General features: G+C 38.3%; 1 long non-coding RNA gene across 1 annotated transcript; it reads left to right on the forward strand.

Annotated features, from left to right (window-relative positions):
* The first annotated feature begins 2,831 nt into the window (after window positions 1-2,831).
* LOC133645309 (uncharacterized) lies at window positions 2,832-7,508 on the forward strand. The gene is made up of 6 exons (XR_009824972.1): window positions 2,832-3,092; window positions 3,551-3,628; window positions 4,160-4,204; window positions 4,770-4,847; window positions 7,082-7,153; window positions 7,268-7,508. It is a non-coding gene; the product is annotated as an uncharacterized LOC133645309 (long non-coding RNA).
* The last annotated feature ends 2,808 nt before the right edge of the window (window positions 7,509-10,316 follow it).

Genomic DNA, 10,316 nt, shown 5'->3' on the forward strand with positions numbered 1-10,316 from the left:
GGTACGGGGCTTTCGGTTCGGTACGGGGGTGTACCGAACGAGTTTCTAAGCTAAAGCTAAAGTCTTAACAAGCTGCTTTGCTCCGTCTGCCTCTGTCTCAGCACGCAGCATTGTCCCACCCACACAACCATCTGATTGGTACACACAAAGCATTGTCAGCCAATCAGCAGTGCGTATTCAGAGCGCATGTAGTCAGCGCTTCAGCGTGGAGCAGATAGGTGTTTAGCAGGTGAGCATCAGGCAGCGGACTCTCCCCAAATGATAATAAACACCTCCCAGTCAACTACTAGTAACATCACTATGAGCCCGTTGACCTTCTAGAAACTTAAACTGCAGCTCAGCTCACTCGCAATCCTGGCTTGAGGTGAAGGCTAATTAGCTCTCAGTTCCAGCCACATCGGCCCCTTCTGAGCGCCTATTTTCAGCTGCTGGGAATATTGTAAACAAGAAAAGAACCAAAGCATGTAGACATGCTAACCTTTCTTCATTACAACTGTGAGACACTCACTGGAATGAGTAGAATTGGTTATTGTGTACTGTGTTGGACTGGATGTTTATTTTGCACATTTTAAAAGCGATACTTAATGTTTACAGTGCTCCAGAATATTTAGATTGGCACTTTTTTGTATTGGATGTTTATCTTTATTTTTGCACATTTTAAAGCAAAATAAGCAATACTTTTACTTTTGAAATGCTTATACTATTGCAGAATATTAAGATTTGCACTGGATGTTGACTTTTATATTTGCACATTAAAAAGCAAATAAGCTACTTTTAATTTTGTTAAATGTTATAAGTTTTAAATGTTTACATTGTTACAGAATATTTAGTCATGTTGTTGTCAATGTTGACTGAGTGGCCATACTTCTTTTTTTTTGTAAATAAAAGCCATGCCTTTTGAAAAAACGGCCCTACATTTATTTTTTCATCTTCATTTTGAATAAAAAAATAATCTGTAAAAGGAAAAATAATCTATAGATTAATCCAAAAAAATAATCTATAGATTAACCGATTAATCGAAAAAAATAATCTATAGATTAATCGATAGAAAAATAATCGTTAGCTGCAGCCTTAGCTGAGATCATTATTCATGCGTTCGTTACGTCTCGTCTCGATTACTGTAACGTATTATTTTCGGGTGTCCCTATGTCTAGCATTAAAAGATTACAGCTGTTACAAAATGCGGCTGCTAGACTCTTGACAAGAACAAGAAAGTTTGATCATATTACGCCTATACTGGCTCACCTGCACTGGCTTCCTGTGCACTTAAGATGCAACTTTAAGGTTTTACTACTTACGTATAAAATACTACACGGTCTAGCTCCATCCTATCTTGCTGACTGTATTGTACCATATGTCCCAGCAAGAAATCTGCGTTCAAAGAACTCCGGCTTATTAGTGATTCCCAGAGCCCAAAAAAAGTCTGCGGGCTATAGAGCGTTTTCTGTTCGGGCTCCAGTACTATGGAATGCCCTCGATGACCATAGATGAGGTGCTGGCTGTCCAGAGTTGGGACCCGGGGTGGCGCACGCCTGTGCATCGGTTGGGGACGTCTCTGCGCTACTGACCTGTCTCCGCTCGGGATGGTCTCCTGCTGGCCCCACTATGGACTAGACTCTCACTGTTATGTGGATCCACTAGGGACTGTACTTAGAGGGGGGGTTACCCACATATGCGGTCCTCTCCAAGGTTTCTCATAGTCATTCACATCGACGTCCCTTGTGTGGGCTCTGTGCCGAGGATGTCGTTGTGGCTTCTGCAGCCCTTTGATACTTTTGTGATTTAGGGCTATATAAATAAACATTGATTGATTGATTGATTGATTGATTGATGATGTCCAAAAGAAGAGCGGGACGTAATCATGAGGCTGAAGCCACCGATTTTATTTGATCTGGATGTGACAAGTCTTGTTTTAAGGCCCAGTGGATCAATGATTGGAAAGGTATGTCTTGTTATGTATAATATCAATGGTAACTGTATCAACATCTCATTTGGATAATTTCCTTACTGTCTAATAGAGGTTGTATTATATGGCTTTAATTAGCAGTGTTTGGAATAACAGCAGTATATGATAACGACGTTACTAATGCTGTTACTTTTACCGGTAACAAGTAAACTAATTACTTTTATGTACGTTACAACGTCGTTACGATGCTTTTGATGTAATGTGGCATGCTACTTTTGATGTGATTGTATGTCAACAAGACAGTGTCAGAACCACAGCAAGTTTAGTGCAGGTAATATCTTTTTACTAATGAAAGCAACCCCCGGAAGTAATTATGAAAATGAATTTGATATCAAATAGAAAGAGGCCACATCCACCCGCAAACACACATACACTACTAGTAACTATGAGGGAACTAATCAGCGATTAAGGTGACAAGCTTTAGTTTAAGTAAATAATACCTCATTTTTTCACAAGAAGTTATGACAGCTATTGAGGCACATTCCATCTCTTAATTGACCAGAAGTAATAGTGAAACAGTGAAAACATTCAAAACAACTATCTTAACTGCCGCTGCTAAGCTAACAAACACAGCTGAACTATTCTGCTCTGTCTGGGCGCTGACGTCCCACGTCACTTGGCAACAGGTACAGCCTTTTAAAGGCACACACACACACTCTGCTCTCATGAAACGTCTCTCAACTGCATATGCTAGATTTAAATTGTTTTATTTGTTTTTAAGTAACACATTAATTACTTTTTTTTTGTAATTATTTACATTTATGAAAGCGTCATTCTGTTAATAATTAAAATGTTTGGTCAAGTAACTACTAACTATAATTATTCCTTTTTAAAATAGATTTTCCAAACACTGTTCATTGATAAACTCTGTATTATCAGGATGTGGTGTATTTGCTCTTGCATCAATTGAAAAAGGATCCTTTGTGGCCGAGTACCAAGGGGAGTTCATCTCAAGACATGAGCGGGACAAGAGACAGAAACCCTTTATAATTATCTTTACTATTTATCTGGCATTATATGCTCATAATATTTGTGTGTTTTGTTGCAGACACCAACTGTTGATGTACTATCTCAACTTTCTCCAGATTCAGATGTGAGCGATAAACCGACTTCATCCCTTCAACAGGTTATTACTTGTCTATTTTACTATCCATCCATCCATTTTCTACTGCTTGTCCCTTTTTTGGGGTCGCGGGGAATGCTGGAGCCTATCTCAGCTGCATTCGGGCGGAAGGCGGGGTACACCCTGGACAAGTCGCCATCTCATCACAGGGCCAACACAGATAGACAGACAACATTTACACTCACATTCACACACTAGGGTCAATTTAGTGTTGCCAATCAACCTATCCCTGGAGTACCCAGAGGAAACCCACGCAGTCACGGGGAGAACATGCAAACTCCACACAGAAAGATCCCGAGCCCGGGATTGAACTCAGGACTACTCAGGACCTTTGTATTGTGAGGCACATGCACTAACCCCTATTCCACCGTGCTGCCCAAAATCTGCTCAAAACTTGACACAACCTATAATAACCTTATAATTAATTAGTTCTGACATTATATTTTTGTGTTTTGTTGCAGAAGCCAACTGTTGATGTTCCATCTCAACATTCTCCAGATTCAGATGTGAGCGATAAACCGACTTCTTCCCTCCAACAGGTTGTTACATGTCTATTTTACTATATTTGCTCTAAATTTGACACAACCTATACTTCGAAATACATGTAATCCGTTTAACCTCTCACAGATCAGTTTATATGACAACATTTTTGTAAGGGTACATCCATGTTAGTCAGTGTGGAGTTTAAAACTCATGTTTACCAAAACAGGAGATGTTACATGTCGGCAACATGAATTCTACATGTGATCACTCGTCATGTCCTCATATTGTTTGAACTAAGAAATATTTCAGTGTGTTTCATGTTAGGTCCTCATATTTTCTGACCCACATTAGTGTGTGTTACAACGTTAACGTCAAAGCTTTCAAATTAGTGTTTCAATCCAGGTCCTCATATTTTCTGAACCACATTTATTGTGTGTTACAGTCTTAATGAATTGTTTCAGAGCTCAAACTCTATAATAATATTTACTATTTATCTGACATTATATGCTCAGAATGTTATCAACAAAGAGTGCTGATAATGTCATAATTAATTAGTTCTGACATTATATTTTTGTGTTTTGTTGCAGACACCAACTGTTGATGTTCCATCTCAACATTCTCCAGATTCAGATGTGAGTAATAAACCGACTTCATCCCTCCAACAGGTTATTACATGTCTATTTTACTATATCTGCTCTAAATTTGACACAACCTATACTTCGAAAGACATTTAATACTTTTAACCTCTCACAGATCATTTTATATGACAACATTTTGGTAAGGGTACATCCATGTTAGTCAGTGTGGAGTTTAGAACTCATGTTTAGCAAAACAGGAGATGTTACAAGTCAACAATATAAATTCTACATGTGATCACTCGTCATGTCCTCATATTGTTTGAACCAAGAAAGACTTAGGTGTGTTTCATACAAGGTCCTCATATTTTCTAAACCAGATAAGTGTGTGTTACAATGTTAATGTCAAAGCTTTAAAATGAGTGTTTCAATTCAGGTCCTCATATTTTTTGAACCACATTTTAGTGAGTGTTACATTCTTAATTAATTGTCTAAGAGCTGAAACTCTATAATAATCTTTATTATTTATCTGGCACTGTATGCTCAGAATGTTATCAACAAAAAGTGCTGATAATGTTATAATTAATTAGTTCTGACATTATATTTTTGTGTTTTGTTGCAGACACCAACTGTTGATGTTCTATCTCAACATTCTCCAGATTCAGATGTGAGCGATTAACCGACTTCATCCCTCCAAAAGGTTATTACATGTCTATTTTATTATATCCACTCTAAATTTGACACTTGAAAAAACCTTATCTGAAAAATAAAATGTTGCAAAAGTTAAGATGGCATAAAACACACACCGGACTTTTATTTTTTCTTACTGTAGTTACGTTGAATCCAAAGGTTATGTTTGCTTTGTCGTACTTTTGGTTCTTTTTAGTGTACTTCTGGTTCTTTTTAGTGTACTTCTTGTCACTCATTTTCTTCAATTCAATTCAATTTATGTCTACATCACAGAAATGCTGACAACGCTCCAGACAATGGCGTGCCTCTTGTTTACATCCGGTTTCTGCAGCGCTGTTTTCAGTGATCAAAGTATTTTTTCGGTGGTCGTGTTTTCGGTACGTCACTTGTAAATAGTGCGCAAATAATAGGCTATATATTAGGGCTGTAACAACTAATCGATTACATCGATTAAAATCGATTATAAAAATAGTTGGCGATTAATTTAGTCATCGATTCGTTGGATCTATGCTATGCGCATGCGCAGAGGCTTTTAATTTTTTTATAAACCTTTATTTATAAACTGCAACATTTACAAACAGCTGAGAAACAATAATCAAAATAAGTATGGTGCCAGTATGCTGGTTTTTTTTCAATAAAATACTGGAAATTATAGAAATGTAGTTTGTCTCTTTTATCCGATTATTAATCAATTAATCAAAGTAATAATCGCCAGATTAATCGATTATCAAATTAGTTGTTAGTTGCAGCCCTACTATATATATATCCATTCATACTGTAATTACCTGAGGGTGGAAATCTTTTACGTTCGTGTGGTGTTCATTTGATGTTCATTGTTCCTATGATCACAATCACACCATCCGTACCTGTTAGAACTGTTGTTGTGTGTCTGGGGCAGCACAGAGACGAACGTGTTTGCCCAGGAGATAAAACCTGTTGGAACTGTGTCGTTTGTTATCAAAAAGGTTGGTAAGAAAAGTTAAAAATAGCGTCTGACTCTAAGTGACCTCTTCTGTAGGGCTACAATACATTATATTATTTTAATTAGTTTTCACGTAAAACTCATACTTTCAAAATGAGGCGGCAATGAAAATGTGGCGGTGCGCCACTTTCAGTTAAATTAAGAGGAAACCCTTGTTGTGCAATAATGAATGTGTCAAATGTAGTTAGGAAACATATTTCCATCTGATTAAAACTGTTACTAAAAATAAATCTTATTAAGAAATGCAAATATTATTTCTAGTAGGATTTTAACGAGCTGCACATATAAAAAGTGTTTGACTAAAGTTGTTGGCCTGGAAATGTAGTTTAAAGTTATTTAATTTTCCATCAGATATGTATCGGATCTTGAATACTCCGACAATACAGATTTTGAAGATAACACTTATGTTCCAGACTCAAGAGGCAGTTCTTCAGATACAAGTGTTTGCAGCAGTGATCTAAGAGTCATACCATGCCTCCCTCAAAATATTTTGAAGGACACCATCAAATCATGACCGAAAGGTACAAGCGGCCGAAATGAGTTTCCTCCGCCGGGTGGCGGGGCTCTCCCTTAGAGATTGGGTGAGAAGCTCTGCCATCCGGGGGGAGCTCAAAGTAAAGCCGCTGCTTCTCCACATCGAGAGGAGCCAGTTGAGGTGGTTCGGGCATCTGGTCAGGATGCCACCCGAACGCCTTCCTAGGGAGGTGTTTAGGGCACGTCCGACCGGTAGGAGGCCACGGGGAAGACCCAGGACACGTTGGGAAGACTATGTCTCCCGGCTGGCCTGGGAACGCCTCGGGATCCCCCGGGAAGAGCTGGACGAAGTGGCTGGGGAGAGGGAAGTCTGGGTTTCCCTGCTTAGGCTGCTGCCCCGTCTGGGTTTCCCTGCTTAGGCTGCTGCCCCCGCGACCCGACCTCGGATAAGCGGAAGAAGATGGATGGATGGATGGACCATCAAATCATTTGGGATAGTCAAAACACAGGGAGAAATCACCAATTCAAGCAAACCTGGAAGTTTCAGTTCATCATTAGCAAGCAGTGGTCATAGTTTTTTAGAGACAGTTTGCAGCGCTCATTCTTCAGAGAACACTTCACAAAATATAAGTTTCATAAAAGTTGCACCATTACCCAAAACGGGCAATGGTAAAGTATTACAATTCTGTAGTGACTGAAAGTGTTAAGTGTGATATAAAGTGTATTCTTTTTACAAAGTGCAATATGTTAAATGTTTACTTTTACATTTTTCTAATTCTTCCTTTCAGATTCACAGCAGGACAAAGCGCTGGAAGTGGGTATGTCTCAAGCTTCTTCAACGTGCTCCACTCCAAAGCGAGGTAAATAAATATTCCACATTATTAACTAGAATATTATATTACGTTTTGCACCTTTTCACTGCTATAGTCATTATTCCTTCAGTTAGACATTGTATTTTGTCTCCTTTATGACAGCTGCAAAGGTGAAGAAGTGGAAGCAGTTGAATGACACATGTTGCATTTTATAACTGGCAACAAAGTACCAGGTAAAAAAGATTGTGAAGCCTGCCTCCATAAAGAACTAGTAGCTCTACAGGACAGAGATTGGCTTGCCATCAAGTACTATGTCCATAACAGAATCATATCAAAAAAAGGAAAAACATTTGTTTTTCCACATCTTCTGTGTTAGTTTGAGTATGTTACCAGCAATTAAAAAAGCAAGATAAACAGCAAGCGTTTCGTATTTATTCCAGATTATTGTTAGCGACAAAATCCACAAAACCAATACAGTTAAACTTAATCGACAATTACATGTTTACCCATGTTTCTTTTAAACTCTTCTTGGTTTTAGATTACAGTAGCGTGGGATTGGGATTTTTTTTAAATGACAACACATGAACTAAACCAACTCAGGTGGTTTTGTTAAATCGCTGTGATGTCATTAGCCTCATATGTCACATAAACCTGAAATGTTGTGACACATGGACATCATATGTCACATAAACCTGAAATGTTAAACACTGATGCCATGGACCCTAATATGTCTCATGAACCCAAAATCTTTAACACTCTGTGACGTCATGGTTGGCATATTTCAGAAACTTGAAATCTTAAACACTCTGTGATGTCATGGTCGTCATATGTCACATAAACTTGAAATCTTAAACACTCTGTGACGTCATGGTCGTCATATGTCACCTAAACCTGACAAGGTCCTCAAATGTAGCATAAAAATCAGGTTCACAAAAAAACAACAGAGTCTCAAAAATCTCAATAGATCACTATGTTCCTAAAATTCTGGGTCACTAACAGTCTGATTCCCAGGCCTGTAGGACCATTGGAAAGGCATGTACCCAAATGTCACGTTTTTGTCATAAGTCCTGATAAGTCATGCAAACACGTGTGTGTGTGTGTGTGTGTGTGTGTGTGTGTGTGTGTGTGTGTGTGTGTGTGTGTGTGTGTGTGTGTGTGTGTGTGTGTGTGTGTGTGTGTGTGTGTGTGTGTGTGTGTGTGTGTGTGTGTGTGTGTGTGTGTGTGTGTGTGTGTGTGTGTGTGTGTGTGTGTGTGTGTGGAGGGGTCGTAATAGAACAAAATTAAGAAGCACTGTTTTAGAGTAATTGTGTGAATGCTCCAAATGTTCTACACCAAAATTCATTTAACTACCGGTACTTATTCTTCTTCTTCTTCTCCAGATTTTGGCGCGCACTACCTTCCACATTTTTCACCCTATTCAAACCGTTACAACTTCAAACTGCTCAGCCTATTCGGGAATTGTGGGCTTTCCCTTGACAAATTCCAAAAATTGCCAGATTCCCCAGAATTTCATGTTTTCCGGGACATTTTTCCCATTCAAATTGAATTGGCCATTTTTCAATCTTTCACCATTTCCACATTTTTCAACCTATTCAAACCATTCCACCTTCAACAAATTCCACCATTCTGGAAATCTAACCTACCTTTTTTGGAAGTAAAAAAAAAAGCCAGGATTTTCCAAAATTTCTGGTTTTCCAAAGCCCTATTTCCACCCTTTTTTCTGGCGACTACTGCTTCCACATTTCTCATTTCAACCGTTCCACCCTCAAAATATTCTTCTTAATCAGGAAAAGATACAAAGTTGTTTTTTTGAACTGGAAAAATTCCCGGTTTTCCCAAAATTCCATAATACCATTTCTCAATTCAACATGTTAGTACTTCAACATTTCTCGACCGATTTGAAAAATTCCAACACCAACCATTTCAACTCATTCAGAATATTCAAATTTTTTACCATTTTCAAAAAAATCCCGCTTTTCCTGAAATTTCCAATTTTGGGGGAAATTCCCATTGAAATCAATGGGACATTCTTCAAAGTTCCACAACTCCCACATTTTTCATCTGATTCAAACCGTTCCAACTTCAAAATATTCCGCCTGTTTGGGAATTGTGTGCTCTACTTCAACAATTCTAAAACAAATTCCAGGATTTCAGTTCAACTTCAGCATTGGAGCATTCACACGCAATTCCTTCAGGAATTGCCTCATCTGGTGTGAATATAGAGTAATTAAAAATAGTCATCCAAATAATTACCTACGTAAGAGTAAGTATTCAGTGGACAAACTACTGTGCTCAAGTACTGATTAGCTGGCGAGTAACATAATTTATTTAGTAGCTATTTTTTTATCGGTACTTGCAATTCAACCGTTGTTGGTGAATGCTTATACCACAACATATATAACACGACATATATACCACAACATATATAACACAACATACTGTATATACCACAACATATATACCACAACATAGCGTCAATGTTGTTTGTCTATCTTTGTTGGCCCTGCGATGAGATGGCGACTTGTCCAGGGTGTACCCCGCCTTCCGCCCGTGTGCAGCTGAGATAGGCTCCAGCACCCCCGCGACCCGAACGGCACAAGCAGTAGAAAAAAATGGATGGATGGATGGTTATACAACACAACATATATATACCACACCATATATACCACAACATATATACCACAACATATATAACACAACATATATAACACAATATATATTCCACCAAAGATGCATGTTTGTCATAACAGGGCTAATATTAGCAGTGTTTTCTCTAGTTGTAAATAGGTAAGTAGGCTGAAATGTGAACATGTCTACCGACACCAGTCGGCGCATGACTGATAGAACGGTTTCTTTTTTCTATTTTGTAACGAGGTCAACATTGACATCACCTCGTCTGACATGTCACTTTTACAGTGTATAGTTTTGAATGCAGTAACGTGACTACGACTGATCGGTGAAATAAAGTCAAGTATCATTAATTCTTATGTTGGCTTGGTGAAACGGAGTCACGTGACCGTGACTCCTCCAAGTCTCTTTAACAAGCCAAATAAAGACGTTTTGCAAGCAATACTAATAGATGATATACAAATATAATCATGACATAAATAAATGTAAAGATCGGAATGAAACTCAATCTAACAAGTAAAAGTAGCGTTTCTAACAAGTACAATGTATCCAAAAAGTTAGTGATTAGTTTCCTAGTGAATGT

Source organism: Entelurus aequoreus, unplaced genomic scaffold (assembly GCF_033978785.1).
Source record: "Entelurus aequoreus isolate RoL-2023_Sb unplaced genomic scaffold, RoL_Eaeq_v1.1 HiC_scaffold_36, whole genome shotgun sequence".
Classification (NCBI taxonomy): domain Eukaryota; kingdom Metazoa; phylum Chordata; class Actinopteri; order Syngnathiformes; family Syngnathidae; genus Entelurus; species Entelurus aequoreus.